Genomic DNA, 19,010 nt, shown 5'->3' on the forward strand with positions numbered 1-19,010 from the left:
CTTTGGGTCAGCACTGGCTTCAGGCAGTTTGCTGCAAGGTGTAGCCTTGTCCTACATTGCTAAAGCATTTTGAAAAAGTTAACAGTGATTCATTCATTCATTTAGTTAGTCAGGTTTGGGTTCTTTTAAATAAGATCAAACACCCTTGGGTCTTTGGATCTTTATGGCTACCTCTAGGGATTTGATAGCTGCTTAAAGAAACTCCTCCTAAACCGGACTCTAACAAGAGCTCAATGCTCAGCTGGATACAGTTGCTCAGTAAGACTCTGGGTTCTAAACCAGTTATTATTTTTTTTTCTGATTTTCTAAAGTGCTAGACATTTCTGGCTAGGAACTAGATAGGAGCTACACTTAGCTATATGAGGTTATGGTAATTAGTCTGAAAAAAAATCTGATCTGAGGCATCTGAAATTGAACATCCTAAATTAGCAAAATGCTAATTCACATTCTTTGTGAATCATTCTCTCCCTGTCTGTGCAATTGGATATCTTCTCTTCACCATGTAGAGGTGCTATAGAAGGAAAGGGGTAAATATTCCAAGTGCTCACATATTGTAGTGATGAGCTCTGCAGAAAACAATTCTGAATATACTGATAACTCTGCCTTTAAAGCTGGTTAGACCTGTGTGCTGCAAATTAGGTTGTGCACACAGCAGTGAGGATCACATGAAATATTGAAGAGGCCTCATTCTGTGTGTGCTTGAGCACTTGGTGCAAGGTTTGAGGCAGCTGCAAGTGTGTAGGATATGTAATTAGGCTTTAGCACAGTGCATGCACACAGGGGGCTGAGTTACATCTTATGGACCTTGATGCTTAAATCTGACATTTCCCAAGTCACTGCTGGAGTGTGAGCCTTAACGTTAAGACAGATTTTGTCTGTTATTGTTTTATACAGGTGAGATTTTCAGAAGTACTTGACTCTGTCCTGTTTCTGTTACCAGGAAAGATAACGGGTAATAAGATAATAGGATGAGGGGTAAGGGCTTCAAACTGAAAGAGGGTAGATTTAAATTAAATATTAGGGTTAGATTCTTTACTCTGAGAGTGGTGAGACACTGGCACAGGGTGCCCAGGCAACTTGTGGGTGCTACTCCATGTTCAAAGCCAGGGTGGCTGGGGTTTGGAGGAACCTTGCCAGTGCCCATGGCAGAGGGGTTGGAACTAGATGAGCTTTAAGGTCTTTTCCAACCCAAAGCATTCTGTGATTCTATGACTGTGTAGATAACTTGAGAGCAGAGATAGGCAGTGTAGAATACTTTCAAGTCACAAAGCGTGATTTATGTTGTAAATTGTCTGAAAAACACACTGGGAAAAATGCAGTACTTACTGCTTGAACTCAGTGAATCTCTTGTCATTCCTAAGGGCTGTTAGCTTTCTCTAATAAGAACAACCTTGTACATGAGATGCTAAAATTAGGTATTGGCAGTGCTTACTGTTGTTTGCTAGTGCTTAACATGAGTATGCACAATTTCTCTTCTTAACCTTGAATGCAGAATTTCATTGACCTGATTCTGAACACAGAAACCTTCAGGTAACCTACAGGGGCTTTTATCTGAGTACACCAAGTGGTATTTAAAAGACCCAGAGTCAAGTTTTAGTATTATTTATATTACAGCAAGCATCAGAGATCAAACCCCTATTGTGTCAGGTTCTTATCAGACACTGCCATGAAGATCTGGCAGTAGAAACTGACAGATGGAGTTTTCCTATTCATGTTTTACCTGCAGAGGAGGCAGAATCTGACCTGCAGGGGTGGAACTTGTTTTACACTCACTGAAGAAGAGAAAACAACTTCCTCAATGTCAGGCACAAAATCTTTTGCAGAGTCACTAGCAGAGTCCAGAGCTATTGGCTCAGAGCTGTAATTTTAGCAGCAATAATTAATTTCAATTCTCCTTTGCTCCCCTCCACCCTTTTAAGACTTTCTCTAGCCTTTTAAAATATGGAATGTCTTCTGTTAGTAGCAAATAGTTGTCTTCCTCTGCAAAAGAGAAACTTACTCATCATAGCTTTGTGCATGGCCCCTACTATATCTCTTTTGGACTTGGGAAATCAGGGTGTGCTGCAGGCAATGCTATAATGCTTTCTTCCCACCCCAGCATCATTTTCAACCAGAGCCTTGGCACAGACTGCACGTTTTCTTATCAGTGAAGAAGCAGTATTTTAACTGCTGCAATGTATGGGACCTCACATTGTATCCTTAGAAGATGCAGAAGAAAATAGAAGCATTCCTCAGGGTGAGACTTCAAGTCTGCTACATCTCTTAACTTCAGGAGACTGTCCACTTTCACAAAGGAAGGGAGTGCTTCAGAAAAAAATGTCATCTCTCTCCTAAAAGGAAGCCCACAGGTCTAGCTTGTTGTCTTTTTTCCTGTTGTTTCAGAGGTTCCACCTCCCCTGGTGAGCTGTGATGTCAAAGAGCAATAATTGTCTTCTGGTAGCACAAGAGCAACCAGCTATGAATTGGAAGAATGGTTCTTTACCATACTAGGCAAGTTCTATACTGCTGAATTCTGTTTTGTAGCCTGCCACATCTGGTAGAGACTAAACTAGATGAAGATGTCCTTTCTGGGAAATAATTGCCAAAATTTTCACCTAATTTTTCTGATTCAAATTACTTCCCAGCTCCCTTTATTCTCTTTGCCATCAAATTTAACTCCCGTTTTGACATAATCATTTATTTACTCATATTGCAACATCTGGTAGCTCTCTTCATTATGATGGTCTCTATTTCTACAGAAATTAGGATCTAAGTGTAAAGCAAGAGATCAAGTTCTTGATGGGCACAAACAGTGAAACAGAAAGAAACAGGAAGACAATGGAAAGGCAACTTTGCTCATAGGGTTGATAAGGATCCTAAAGTACAGGGTTATACACGGAGCACACTACAATAACTGGGATTAAGGAACAGAAATTCATGATGCACTCACCCCAGAAGAGTGTGACTTGTTGAAAATGAGTATTTTCTTCGGTGGGACTCTACAGGGAGGAAAAGTTCACTTGCAAGTAGAATCCAATTCTCCAGTTGTTGTTTTCAGGTGAGGAGTTTCACCTGCAGCTCTGGCTGGGTGGTGGCCCAAAGGAGAGACTGCAGAACTTGTTGCCTGCAGTGGTTCTGGCAACACAGTTCAGAGGGGAATTCAAATAAAGTGATTTCATTATTCCTTCTCTCCTAGAATGTCATCTCATTCTGTTTTATGAGTGCTGAGTTATCTGTTTGAATTTGTTTTATTCATATTTTTGTATTATTTCATTTCTATTGTGCTTAGTATTGCCTAAAAAATTCCAACAGTCCTAGTGAGATAGTAGCAGTCCATATGATGGTGAGATTTTAAATGTTAGATATAAATGACTCATAGGAAAAACAACATTTCCTTCTCTCACACAACAGGAATGTATTACTAAATCTCTAGTATTATGTGTCAAACATGTTCTTAAGAAGAGTGGGAATTTCACATGGTGTGCACTCATGCAAGCCCATCACACAAGATGAGCCAACTTCTGGAAGTCTCTGTTACTTTGAAGTTTGAATTCTCACTTCTCTGTCTACCACACTTCAAGATTTGTTCTTACAAGGAGCAAGATTATCTCACTAAAAAACTCCATGTGGTATTGCACACCTATGGTTTTTGTGGGCATCTGTGATATTGCTGTCTATTGCTATGAAGGAAAAAATCAACCCCCTGTTCCAGTTTAGCTGATTTAGCAAGAGTGTAAAAAGTTTGATCCCAATAAATGCTTGCATGATAAAGACAACATGTGAAAATGAGATTTCACCATCCATTGAATTATGTTGTGTATTACAAAGCTCCATTTAATAGTGAAGTTAATGACTAATGTATTTTCATATTCCATTTCCTCTGAGTCTTAAGCTGTTTTTCTAGAGCTGGATGGAGAAGCTATTCCTCAGCTGAATAGGAACAGCATTCATCATTGCTGTGGCAGGATGACTCTTGGGAGAAGTTGATAGGAAATAACTTTTGTCAGCTACTAGAAAGTTTCTGCATCTCTTGACCTGTTCCATTTCTGCAGGTCTGTCCTTTGAAGGATCTGGAGAATCCCATATACTGCAGGGTACCTGTTTGTCTGTATAAACCATTGCAAATGGGTCCATTATTGTGATTATTTTGATGAACAAGATTCAGTCTGCCATATCTGTAGAAATAGGTGTAAGTACTCCAGTTAGAACCTTCTCCAAATCATAAGTGAAAACACTTATAACCAAATCATTTAAACAAACCAAAAAGCAAACACAAAGCCCAGTTTTTAATTCTGGGAACTGGAATTACTATTTATAAATAGAAAGAGAATGTAGTGAGCCCAGTAACTGCAAATCAGGCTTTCTGAAATGGCAGAATTATTTTTAAAGTATTTACAAGGCAAGTGAGATTTGGAGGCACTACTGTTATCCTTTTAGTTATATTGATTTCTTTTGTGGCTTTTGGTTGCTTTCCCATGAATTTAAAATGCTTGCTAAAAGCTTGTGTTATTTATCTTCCATGAACTCTTGCAGTTCTACGGTATTACAGCAAAATTCTATTTCTTAGTAATCTGCTCCAGCTGACATTTTTTTCCCCAGAATTCATCCTCAGACTAGATTTTTTTCCTATATAATATTCAAATAAAAGATGTGATATCCGAGAAATACTGCAAGCAACAAAAGGGGAGGATTCCAGAATTCCTGGTTTCAATTATTCTATATTCTATTCATGATTCCACAAGCTTTTCCAGGGAGGTTCAGTTTGGATAATAGAAAAAAAATTCTTCAAAGAAAGAGTAGATAAACAGTGGAACAGGCTGCCCAGGGAAGCGGTGGAGGCACCATCCCTGGAGGTATTCAAAAGATGGGTAGATGAGGTGCTACAGGGGATGGCTTAGTGGTTAGGGGTTGTAGGGTGGATGGTTGGATTTGATGACCTTAGAGGTCTTTTCCAACCTTGATGATTCGATGATTCTATTCTATGATTCTAAAGCTAGTTAAATAATGATTACTTTTTTAAATACTTCTGATTTTTCTTTTAGCACAGTTCTGATTTAATGTTATTTCATGCTTTCATCCCTCCTTCCTCCTCTCTTGAGCTCAGGATGACATTCATATCAATATGGTAAAATGCCTGCAATCTGCTTATGAATAACTACTAGCAAAGAATTATGGGCTCAGTTTTGCTTTGTTACCGAATTACAGAGATATTAAAAATTTAAATTGCACATTTATTACTACTGTCTGGTCATTGGTATCTGCATTGTCTTCATGTGGTTTCCTACCCAAACACCTTTTTGATGGTAAATTTGGGTGAGACATCCTCGCTGTGTCTGCTAGGGCCTGTTCTGCTGTGGAGAAGAAGGAAATAAACTGGTGGTGTCTGCAGTTGTTGCACATATTTCTGTATTGGCAAATGAGCAGGAGTAAACCTCTTGGAAGCATTTTCTCTTGTGTGTACATTATGAACCTTCCCCTGTGTAGTTCTAAGAAACAACTTCTTAGTATCCTGCTTTTAGCTTAGATGCATTAAAGACATTACTGATGTCACTTGATAAGCAGACTTCCAGTTATGCATAGTGGCTGCCTTTTATTATGAAGATATTTTGCAGCTATTGTGTGGATGAATAGTTCCCTGCATTTCAATTTTTTTTTATTTCTGTCTGCTCAGTTTTACTGCTAATATTAAATAATGAGTGGTATTTAATATTTTTATTTGATACCTGTAAACTGAAAGATGGCTGCTGAGCACTGCATGAACCTTGATAAATAGTTTTATCTTAACATTATGGCACAGGAGAAACCATTGTTACTCAAAGCATGAATTTGCTGGAATTAATAATAGGACATTGGGAGTCCCTGTAGTCTTGCAGCAATTTGGGCATGTTCTTTGGAGTGCTGTGTTGGAGGGAGTGCTCTGTTTCTGATAAAGGTATTCACAGTCTGGAGAGCTGGGAAGAGAGGAATCTGATGAGGTTCAGCAAGGGCAAATGTAAGGTCCTGCACCTGGGATAGAACAACCTCGTGCATCAGTACAGCTCAGGGGCTGGAAATGCCGCCCTGAGGAGAAAGATCTTGGAGTCCTGGTAGACAGTAAGATAACCATGAACCAGCACTGTGTCTGTGTGGCCAAGAAGGCAAATGGTATCCTGGGATGCATTAGGAAGAGTGTGGCCAGCAGGTCAAGGAATGTCACCCTCTCCCTCTACTCTTCCCTAGTGAGGCCACATTTGGAGTGTTGTGTCCAGTTCTGGGGTCCACAGTTCAAGAGAGACAGGGAACTGCTGGAGAATCCAGAGGGAGCAACAAAGATGACTGGGGGACTGGAGCATCCCTCTTACAAGGAGATTCTGAGTGAGCTGGGATTCTTTACCCTGGAGAGAAGACTGAGAGGAGACCTTATTATCAGCATGTATAAATATCTAAAGGGTGAGTGTAAGGAGGATGGAGCCAGACTCTGTTCAGTAGTGCCCAACAACAGGACAAGGGGTAATGGGCACAGCTGAAACACAGGAAGTTCAATTTAAACAAAAACTTCATTACTGTGAGGGTAACCAGACACTGGAACAGACTGCTCAGAGAGATTGTGGTCGCCTTCTCTGAGGATGTTCAAAACCTGTCTGGATGCAGCCCTGTGCTCTAGATGATGCTGCATAAGCAGGGGTTTGGACTAGATCATCTCTAGTGATCCCTTCCAACTCTGATGATTCTGTGATTCTATTTGAAATGGTAAGAAACAATCACTACTCACTTCAACCACTTGGCCAGTGAAGCTGAAAACATCCTCATGCATTAAACTTCCATTCTTTGAAACATCTCTCCTGCACCGAGCCAAGCATAATGTTGAGAAATGTCATTGCTGGTTACAAGCAGAGATATCATTAGTCATCAAAGTCATCATTAAATAATATTTGTTTAATGGACCTACAATATATTTAAATTGCTGAAAAATCAGTTACATTTTTTCTACCTACGGAGTTATAGGAGAGGGCTACAAATAGACATAAATAGAAATTCATGTGAGGCTGTTCTAGGAGGAATTACACTGAAGTCCTGTGATAATTGCTTACTGTATAAAGCCTTTCTTATTTCTAAAATCTGTAACTTGGGCCAATTGGAAGACAGTGTTTATGTCAGACACATTTATACTTTGAACTTAATTCAGAGCTGAAAGTTAGGTCAAAACAGAATTGCACCTAAGTAGTCATTACCTTGCAGTTATCTATTGTGCCTTCAAATGACTTCAGATATGATTGTGGGTTTTTTCTATCTCTAAGAATTGCATTCAATTATTAAACATAAATGCCTAATGCCATTTTCTTGCTCTTACTTGTCCAGGACACTTGCATGGGGTTAACAACTGCCACAGAGGGAGAACTTAAGACCTGCATCTCTGCTGCATGGTAGAGGGAACTCAAGCAGGATGCTTCATGATATCTAATATATATATATATATGACATCTGTGATTGTGAAACAGAATCCTACTGTTGTCCTTCTACTCATTTTATTTTTTTTGGTGACCTTTCATTTCTTTCTGGTTAGCTGCACTATTCTCTGACAGCTGATGTTATTTGCATTCAGTGCAGTCCTGAAGATCCACAATACTTCAGTAGCATTTAGTTTCTTAGGAGGCTGTTCCAGCTAATACTCTATCTAAAGATTATTTATGACTTGTCTTTCCCATGATGTCTTTTGTATCCCATAACTATAGTTTCATATTAAGTTCTGTATAATTAATTTCAAATAATAATTATATATATTTATAAATCACTTAATAAGTGTCTTCACAAAGCATATACAGACATGATTTCAAGTTCCACTGGAAGAAAAGAAAACTACTTCTCATTTACAGCATATTTCTTGTCTACCTAAAACAATTGCATCTCAGATTACCTTCTATACTCAAGTTTTTAATCTGCAGTAGTGATTTTATTTCCTATATTTATCATGAGCTAAACTTGGAATATATGAACCACAGAATCTTACATCTGTTGGTTCAAAGGAATGTAGGCAGAATAGAGTAAATTATGAACTAGGTTAAAAATGTGCTATTTATGTAGCACTCTAAAAAGCAGAGATTTTACATTTTTGTATGAACCGTAGGATAAATTTGTATGGCTCAGAAAAGGACAGCAATAATTGCCAAAATATTATGTATCTACTTGCTGTAATTTATTTATTGAAGCTAGATGTAAGACAACATGCAGTGGTTCATAAAAGTAAATCCAGTGTGATTTCAAAACCCTAAATTCTGGAGCTACTTTTTCTGTTCAGGAGTGCAGCAGGAAATACAGAAAGTAAAAGTGACTGCTAAGTAATGAGAAAAAATATACCAGAGTCATTCATCTAGACAGCTTGGAATATGACTTAAAAATTGAATAAAGTTATTTGTGACCTAAGTTCATCCCTAAAACTGTACATTCTGGTAGGACAAAGTTTTGATAACAAAACTTCTTGATTGAAAAACCTATGGGCTTCATTTGAAAGGCTTCATACAAACATGTTCTTCTGCTGTTTCTTCACCTTTCTGTCCAGCTCTGCAAATAACCGTGGCATCCAACAACTGATGTCAGCCAAATGTAACAGAGCAGGCAGTGATCTCAGAAGTATGAAGTCCAAATATGAAAAATAGTGGCTGCATGGGAATAAAGAAACTCAGATAAATGCTTCATATGGGGGAAAAATGAAGGATGGACTCAGCAGATGCATGGTCTTGCTGTCCTGCCAGCTGGCTGATCAGCACAAGTAGTTTCCTTATCCATGGCCAATTTTCTGACTTGGGTTGTAACTCTCTTCAGATCACAACTGTGAAGTTCCCTGACCCTTTTTGTGTGGATTGGAAGAGATTTAACATACTCTTTCCAGAAACAGTAACTTTGAGGGGAACAGGATAGCCAGAATTCATAAACTGTACATTGGCAAACATTATGTTAATGTTGGAAAAGTGTCTAGAAAGTGAAGCTTGAGGTTCTGAGCAAAATAATTTTGGAAGTTCTTTGATTTAGCTGTGATTCTCAGGATTCCTGTAGATTTTATCTCCTGGGACCCAGGTTTTCCTCGAGCAAAGAAATTCAGGTTTCATAATGCTTTGTGAGAGGACTATTGCAGCTTGGAAAGTGGGCTCTAAATCCTGGGTGACTGTAGTAATTCCCAAGGGAACAGCATATGTCACCACAAATGAAGTGTGACACTGATAGCTTTTCTGTTTCAGATACATCAGAGAGGAAGCTCATGTAGTAGGACCTCAACAGCTTTGTAAATCTCCACCTGAAAGAATGTAATGTGCTTGAAGGACTCTAGGCAGACTGATGACTTCCAGCAGGAACTGCATGTACATGCATTTTCTGTATGTTGGATACTATAATGTTAGCACAAGTAAGGTTTCTTTACTGTGAAGCCTTGAAGAGAAAAATTCTTAGAGCTTGATAAATCATGACTCCCCAAACCAAATACTGCCACTTGAGATCTGTAGCTGTAATGTTTAGCTTGTCTTAGTTTCCATAAATTCAATTCTTCTCCATCAATTTACTGATTTTCTTGAGGAGATGTAGTGGCTTTCTTAACCCATCCTAACCTCTTTAGTGCTCTTTGACTCAGCTTTTTTTTTTTTTTGAGTATAAATTATAGCCTTTCATTGGTTTTTTTGTTTTGTTTGTTTGTTTTTCTCTCAATATAGAAAGTTTTGGGTGTCAGCCTTGCTTGTATCATCCACACTATCAGATTACAACCTCTGATTCAGGTTTCTTGTCAAAATGAAGATTAACACTTGCCTTCAGTGAGTGTGCACAAGTCACTGTGTCCCTCCCTTTGCTCCTGAAAATTCAGGACTTGCCTGATACCCTCAGCCAGCAAGTCAATAATCACTCATTGAGAGAGTTCATGGCCCCAGACATTTTTCCTGTAGCTGTCTGGTGTCAGACTGGAGGTTTGTGTGGTCTTTGTGTGGCCCCATGTGGTCTTGAGTTGGACTCTGCAGGGAGGCAAATGGGACTCTGGGCAGGAACTATCACAAACTGGCACTAAACCTCCTCCACAGTTCATATGGAGATGAGGCTGCCAGACTGGAATTTGAAGTCCTGTGCAGTTCAGGCTGGGATCTGTATTCCTATAAAACACCTCAAGTACTCCTATTCTACCCAGATGTTTTCTTATTGTGCATTTATACACATATTGAAACACCTGAATGCTGGGAGCAGTTTAAACCCATAGCTGTGGCAGTGCTTATGATTTCTTTTAAATGCAGTTGAGACAAAGAGCTTCCAGCCATATCAGCAGCCATATCAGAACCAGATAAAGTGTCACCATAAAGCTTCATTTTTCAAGATGTGTTATGAATATACATGATTTAAGTTGTAGGCCAATGCATTTATTAAAGACCAAGCTGCTCTGTGCCCCTTTTCACTCATATCTTTTGCATTTCTTTCCATTTCTAGTTACAGAAACACATTAATTATGTATCTGTAATGAATAAAGTATAAGTTGTTATTGCATTCATTGTTTTCTCAAACCTTTATATTGTTTCTGTAACATTTATGGGCAAATCCTGCCCACCATGCTTATGAAAATAGATCAATTACATTTAGGGAAAATATATTTTAATTAAAATTTTTCACATAATAATGACAGATCAAGCAATAACATCATCTTAGAATTTCTCTTTCAGTGTTCACTCAATTTTAGAAATACCCATGAAAACATATTTTCACTGTCTCTCCTCTCTGAATGAAATGCTGAAGAGACAACCATAAAATTCTCAGTAGTTGGGTTTTAAATCCTGCATCACTATTGGAATATCACAGTCTGCTTTCTTTTGTACAAGGTTTCCCTGCTGTCTGCAACCCAAGGGAAACAATTCACTGCAGGAAAAGCAAACCTTATTTTAAATGGTCATGCAGGGCTCAGAATAAAGCCCTACTTGTTCATAGTTACATCTATATTTGTTCTTTCTGCATTTAAAAAAAAAAATGTTTGAATCTTCAAGAATTCTAAATTTTTATTTCCTATTTTGAAGGAATACAAAATGTCATTTGTGCTGTCTCTTGTTTTATTAAAGAGGAGTCCAGGCTATTGGACTGATCCCAGAATTTTCCTCTAATGAAAGTTATAGGTAGTCATCAAAAGACATTAAAATATACATATGACTATACCATGCATATTTTCATGGCTTTATATTTATCATAGTCACTGTGCAACAGAAGGCCATGGATAAGTAGAGTATGAGAAAAGATAATACAATAGGAAACAAGCATTTTAGGTCTTGGGTTTTTGCAAGAAGCATAACTGAAGTGTGGAGGTAAAATTAAAATGCCTTTGTGAATGAAAGGGTTCAGGATTAACACAGAATCACAGAATGTCAGGGGTTGTAAGGGACCAAAACTGGAGCAGGTCACTTGGAAATGCATTCAGATTTATGCATACAAACATCCAGGATTATGTATATGTGTGTGCATGTATTTACATTTATGCATGGTTTGCATCCAGCATTATAGAACTCTTAGCTCTGCTCTGATATTTCCTGTATATTATACACAAGATTTCTTTTGTCTGCAAGTAGAATTTTCAATCTTATTAATGTAGATTATTATTTAATTTGTTCTCAGTACTTTGCTGTATACTTTGGACACCTATTTTAAATATTCTGCTGCTTATTTACTTCTTGCTTAGTAGATATGTCCAAGCATATAAACTGTGTTTTGATTCAAGAGGAAAGCTCTTACTATGGTATCATGGGTTTCTTTCACCAAGGCAGCAGGTGTTGGCCTCTGAATGCTCATTGAGCTTGCACCAGTGAACAGGTAGTGATCAGGTGCATGTGAGAATGATATTTTTCATCTCTGTGTGCAGAATTTATTTGGAGATTATTTATTCCTCCCCCCTCATATTTTAGATAACTTTTTTTCCTTTTTTTTTTCCTCTCAGTACTAATGCTCTCAGGTTTAGCTGCTGGCATTTTGTTCTTCCCTCTGCAAATAGTTATGACTTTCCTAAGTCATCTGTTAGTAAATTTTTTTTCTTTTTTTCTTTTTTTTTGGTGTCACTATCAGTTGCTCAATTATCTCTTGATCAAGCAAGTGACCATTATGAAGGATGACATTTAATCCTAGTTTCCAAGAGCAAACAAGAGGACATCTCATAACCTTAAATGACAGTGCTTTTAACCCTAATACCGAAGGATAAATACACATAACCTTCCTTACCCAAAAGTAGATTAATAAGGACATCTCTCTGATCTGAGATTAGTCCTTAACTTTCATCATGAAATCAGAACTAAAGTGATGGAAATGGCCTAAGAAGCTAAATACACTGATATATTCCTTTGCTGAACTGGTGATATCTACTTTTTACTGAAATAAATAATGTTACCAAATTATTTTAAGTATTCACTAAATTTGGGAATTTTAAACAAGTCCATACAGGGCCACAGTTTCTGCTTATCTAATGCTACCTGCCATTTATCTAGAGCTCTGTGTACTTACATGTGCTGTTACCCAAGAGTCCTGCTTATTCTGGGTTTCTCATAGTTGTCTTTGGAGCACATACACACAAACCTCATTGAGGCTGAAAGTGTCAGTGACACTTGGAAATAAGGTACCCACTCAGCTAGGGCATCATTCTGCTCCTCAATAGAAAATTCAAGGTTTACTTTGTTGTTTTGTTCAGTTTCATTTTCCTTGACTGCAGTTTGGGGAATTTTGTCAGTGTCCTATTTGAAGAAAAACTTATTAATCACTTTTGGACATGCTGTGTAGCTTCCTGCTGGGTGTTGTTGCTGAAGAAGGAAATTCCAGTCTAATATTTTCATTAATGATTGCAGAAAGTTGGATTGGCACTACTTACAAATGTTGAACCAAGAAGAGTTGTTTGAAGACATTTTGTTATCTGAACTGCATCACAAGAGAAAAGTTGAGCCTTGGTCACATTCTGTCTCCATTAAGGATTATACTACATGAAAGTGACAGCTAAAGCAGGTACCTGCAGGGACAGGGAGCAGTAGCCTTCAGACAGCACTCTTAATTTTTTCTAGCTGTCAATGTGTTGGAAACTTGCAAAAATACAGGGAGACAAGCTCTCCATGGGTTCTGTTAAAGTGTTTTGTTTTGGTTTGGCTTTAAATTCAGTTTAATGAATGATACCCAAGTTATACCAGCACCAGCACCCACATTGTATGTTTCCTTTTATCATTCTCTATACCTTTTCTTATTCAAAGATATTACATTTTTAAAAAATTCCAAAACCTCTTGTGCAGAATTGCATGAGAAGATAAAGTTTAGGTGAAACTCTGAGTTTTCATTTGTTGATGGTGTTTTTCTCTGTTTTATTTGTGGTTTTGTTTCCCCATGTGGCTGTGTTTTGGACTGCCTGTTGGTGAGATGTAGCCCAAAGACTGTTGGCTGAGATACTGTGTGGGGCACTGCAGTTTGGGAATCCATGAGCCAAGCTCCAGTCTAGTGCATGTTCTTCAAAAGTTAGAGGTTAAGACTTCTCAAAATCTTCTGAAAATGTTGTTCAGAATTAGATGCCTGGAGTTCCTTAGGATAGCTAACTGGTTCTCCAACTCATCCAGTTTACATGAAGGATCAGGATTTTGCTTCTACTTATAGGTAGCTCTATATTTGCAGAAATCCTGATTCATTGCTCATATGAATCTGTGACATCAGCTGGCTGTTGAAATGTATTTCAAATCCCATTATATTTGCAACAAATTCTAAGTATAGAGATTAATGCAGGGCTATGTAGTGATTCAGAATAGATGCAAGTGAATCAGGGAGAGTGACTAAAGTCACTAAAGTGACTATTTTGACTGCTCCTAAAGGCATTTCTGTCATCAGGAGATACTGGGAAAGGATATTAATATTGCATCAGAAGAATTATATCAGAGAAAGAAACTTGAGTGCAGCAATTGAGAGTATTGATGCTCAGGGTTGGTTGGGAGGTAAGAAGCCTGTAGAGCAGATAAAAGCTTGTGTCAATGTGCTCCAACATGCTGCTTGGAGAAATAAAAACTACAGCCTCAGAGATTTTAGAGAAGAAAGAACTTAGAGAGCAGTACTTGGAGAGGAATATTAAAAGGGAAAGAATTAAAAGTTTCTCTGTGAAGGCAGATATAACTCATTTGATGTAAGTTCTTGCAGATTTTAAAGTTTATGTAGTTCTTATTAAAGAACTTGTTTGAAGTAAATTAGGTTCTGTATCCCTGCTTAGAATTTGAAGTAGTATATAAACTGCAACAATACTTTTAAATACTTTATAATATATAAGTACTGAAAGTTGTCTCTTTTTCTTTATTACTTTCTGTTGACAAATGATTTGCTTAGCTTGTTGAAGCAGGAATTTTCTATTGAATTCTGGTAGAAGCCTCCATGAATTATGGATAAGGTCTCACTTAATTGCTCTTCTGGTCTTCCCATTGTCTACTGAACTCACTTCCTTTCCTGACTGAGTTTAGTGAACTTCTTGTCTGTAGGGAACATTGATATTAATGCTAGGTAGTGCTCAAAGACCTTGGGCAGGACAGGTGGAAGGTGCTGAGCAAACACACAGATTATGAGCCCAAGTTTCATTTTGCCAAACTCATTACTTGAGTTTCACACATGCAGAAACTTCAGCTACAAATTGAAACCTCATTGTGGGGATGAAATTACTACTCAGCAGCAACGAGGGCTCAGCCCTTCAACCCTGCAGAGTGGGATTTGAGGGACTGAATAGCTGGTATGACTAAAAATATTATGTCATGTCTGTCCATGTCCTCAAGTGTAGGACAAGTCCTTCTGGAACTACCTTCACTTCCTTGAGGGGGATGGTAGTTTTATTTTTTTCCCACATCACCTGATGCACTCCTATATTACTCCATGGATCTAGGGGACAGGATGTGACAAAAGGGGACAGGAAAAATGTCCTCCTACTATTAAGCAGATAGTGAGGTCTTGCTAGAGCTCTTATTCTCCACTTTAATAAAGGAGGAGTGTGGAGCACGAAAGTGCTGGAGAGGAAAAGTCATTCTACAAACTCTAATTTAATGAGAGAAACTTCCCACACTGATGGACACAGAGCTGTCTAACTCTTGTCCTGGGCTCATACCAACTGTGTGACAAGTCTAATGTGTCTCTGTGTGACCCCAACTCATGTGGCAACACAGTGCTGGGACACTCACAGTCTGATGGTTATTGCAGAGGCCACTGTGGACCTGGACAACTGCTCAGGTGCCAGACAGTGGTGATGATGTTCTTCCTTTAATTCTTTAGTAATTAGGAAAATGCAAAGATGGAATTGATGTGCAGGAAGAATTAATTTTCATTTATTTAAATTATTTTTTTTTAATTATGTAATATTAATAGAACTTTTTTCTATAAATCTGACTGCTGCAGTCAGTTATTGTGTTCACCTCCACAACAGAGTTGCAGAGATAAAAGTATCAAGATTAATGTATGAAAATTGGACTGACAGTGTTCCTATTCCTGCTTCCAATTTTATCACTTATTATTAGAGTAGCCTTGGTAACATCATTTATTCACCCCAGACCTTCTTTCACTTTTTTCCTCTAAAAGAGCTGGGTAGAGTAGTTTTTACTTCACAAGGGTAATGTAGGTTAAGCTTTGCCAAGTACTGTGAAGCATCTAGAAATTAGTAGATGAAAACACATTATCAGTGTAGGGGATTGTTAAATTATTTCATTGCCAAATGACTCATCCCAAGAAGTTAAAAATAGGGTGCCAATGGGCTTTGTCTTTCAATTGTGTCGTGACTCTAGAATTACATTATTGCAGTTGCAGGGTCACCTCAAAGGCCATGGTGCTCTTCTGTGAGGGAGCCTTGATAAGCATCCTCCCTCCTCTGATGCTCTGCAGGTGTTTGAATTGTTTGTACCCAGGACAGATATTCACAAGACACTTTGCTCTTGAGCAGGGGGAAAATGATATGATGAAAAAGAGGATTCCATTCTGTCGTGAGTGGGACCCTACAATTCCTAAATCTCTGGTCTTACACTCTGAAATGCACTCTGTGATTTTCTAACTGCAGCTGGAAGCTTTGCAGAGAGTACACCCTACACGTGTTTCTGCTTATGGGAATTTTATGGAATAGTCCCAGTTACTCACCTCCCATCAGATTTATTTCCTCATTTAGGCTAAGGAGCTTCAGAGTGGTCCTCAGTGAGAAGCCATGGTAAATTTCTACTCACTTTTTCATTTTTGGTCTATATAGTTCTGGTTGTTTCTTGCTTTTGTTTTGTTGGGGTAGATGAGAATGTGTCAACAGGGAAACAAAAGAGAAAAATGCCTGTGTGACTTTCCATAGTGATTTCTAAGAGTTTGGTTTTGTTTGTCTATTTGGTTGACTCTTGGTTTTTAAGTCTTTTCAGGTTTGAGAGGACTATTAAAAACCAGGAGTATTTTCTCACTCGGCACCATCACAAAGTTATCACAAGTTCCATGTGATGGGAAGGAGATCAGTTCAGCATCTCTGTGCCCCTGTCTCCTCCATCTGGTGATGACTCTGAGTCCCCACATTCACACAATCTTGATGTCACCCACATCCTAGAGTTCTCCAGGCCTGTGAAGGCTTAGGGGCAGCCAAAAAAGAAACACTGTGTGTTGGGATCTGAGTGAGATCAAGCTTGTGTGAAACTGGGACAGTGGTGTTTTATAGAGAGGGATCTGACCCTTTACAGGAATTTCTGACCAGTGAGTCTTGCTCAGGGTCACACTTCTCATTTGTGCAGAGGCATCGTGTCTCTCCTGGATACTGTGTTTGTTGCTTTCTGTCTCTCAGCTTCTGCCTGTTATTTGATAGACCTTATCTCACTTCTGAATAGGTGAGGAAAACCCAAAAATAATATTTTCAAATGTTCTGCTCCCAGGAAGTGGAATGTTTAGAGTCAAGTCCTGATTCCTTCTGAGATGCCGGAACTCATGAGCCTCTCATGAGTTTCATGCTTGACCTTTTCAGCTCACCTTCTGAACAGATTTTCAGAAGATGTGATTTTCTACACTTTCTGGTTTCTGTAGCAGCTCTGATTGCTGACTGTTCGTGATAAGGCCTAAAAACTCCTTTGCTTTACTTTCCATTTTCACATTCCTGAGAGGTGCCAGGTCAAGAGGTGCTTTGGTTCTGTATGGAAGAAAATCTGTATTGTGAGCTCAGTTATTTGATGTGGTAGGGCATGAAGTAAGACTGAGACTTCACACACATCTCTATAAAGTGGCCTGGGAGGAGACAGAGATTGGTGGCTCTACTAATTTGAGAGAGCTTTGGTGAATCAGGTTGATTCAGCCTGAGAGAAATAGCCCTTCAGGCAATGAGTCTCCTGTATTAGACTTCTGAAGAGCTACAGCACATGGGTTGTGACAGGAGAGAGGAAAGCAAACCAGGGTGATGGACTTGTATAAGTAGGAAACAAAAGCATCTTGGCATGGTGCAGTCTGATTCTGTCAGGAGTTACAGCCTTCTCAAGGTCTTGCATTTTTACAAAACTATTGTACTTTGCATTTTCTGTCTTTCCCAGAATGAGATTTGCCCATGAATCTCTAGATTTGCTTTATTTTTCCAATGTCTCTGTAAGATTCCCAGCCTGCCCTGGAAGCAGTTCCTAGACAATATCCCCAGGCTTGCCTGGGATGCATCCTTTCTCTCCATGGTGTGCATAAATCTAATGACAGGGAGACACAGGGTGGGATACAAAAGTGTGGTCTGAGACTGAATGTACTGAGCTTAACAGGTCTGAACCCTTTTAACTGCAGCTGAGTAATGCTTGTGTGGAACATCTTGCAGTTTTGTGAGAGTTTTGGATGGTTGCTGGAGGCTTTGCTTGCCCCTCTGGACATGCAACAGGTATCTCATGTAAAAGCATATTTGTAAGACAAGGAAGAGGTGTATGGTGAACTAAAAACATGTTTGTGTAACCTTTGTATGTCTGCATAAGAATTAGCTTTTACATCTGGCAAATAATACTGTGTAAACTTTCTGTGACCAAAAGATGACATTAACACAAAATGAATGGTAATTAATCTTAGTTGACTGCTAATTACCTGTAAAATCTGATTAAAGGGAAAACTAAATTTGCCTACAGTAATTAGTGTTTCGGTATGAAGTCTATGTCCATGTAAATATGTATAGTTCTTTGTGCTAATTTATCACCACTGATATTTATGAGCTGCTTTTTTTTTTCTGCAAAGGTTACAGAGAATAAAGGACAAAATTAGTATAATGAATCTTTGTTTATTACACAGCAAGAGAACAAACACTGCATAGACATTTTATAGACTTCAACATCATGATTTTTGTCAGAAACATAGCATTTCAAACATTAGCATAGAAATAGGTTCGTTTCCTGTGACTCCAGATAGTTCTGCATGCACTGCTTTTCCATTCAGCTGTCAGTAGAAAAACAACAAACATTCAGTGTGAATTGACCCCAAGAAAGGACTGGTGATTCTGCTATTCATTGACAAATGGATTTTGAAATATTCACATAATGAAATCCCCAGAGGAAATGGACTTAAATAGCTGATAAGCTTTTGTAAAGCAACATTTTTCACAGCTGGACATCCAGAGAGACTTTTCAGTAGGGATAGCAGGCAAGTATATACCCACTTACTAATGTAACTGAAAGGAGTAGGACATGTAATTTTCTATTCTGACAGCTAGTAAGTATTTTCTCTGTCTTTTTAGCATAAATTTATTCACTATGTTGTCCTCCATCAAACTGTGTTTGTTATATTCCTGGAATATACTTAAGTTCTAGGAAAATTGTGTAGAACTCATGTTCAAAAGCCAAAAAAAGCAATCTATAAGTTTTTCTACAGAAAAGACTCTAAACCCACACAAAATTACTGCTACATAATGAGGTATTATTAAAAACAGACCCCATGCACATGATGTGGTTACATGACTGCATCTGCACTGAGGGGGAAATGCACAGAGACCATCTCAGCCATCCAAGTACAACTTTCATGTGGCAATTTCTATGGAATTATTGACATCTTTGAATAAAACACCTGAAGGACACACTTAAGCACACTACTAGAAAACATCT

General features: G+C 38.4%; 1 protein-coding gene across 2 annotated transcripts in view; it reads left to right on the plus strand.

The window, feature by feature from the left end:
- Positions 1–19,010, plus strand: part of DPP6 (dipeptidyl peptidase like 6) — a 387,177-nt gene that overhangs the window by 164,432 nt on the left and 203,735 nt on the right. The window lies entirely within an intron of this gene.

The sequence above is a fragment of the Calypte anna genome, chromosome 2 (assembly GCF_003957555.1).
Source record: "Calypte anna isolate BGI_N300 chromosome 2, bCalAnn1_v1.p, whole genome shotgun sequence".
Lineage (NCBI taxonomy): Eukaryota > Metazoa > Chordata > Aves > Apodiformes > Trochilidae > Calypte > Calypte anna.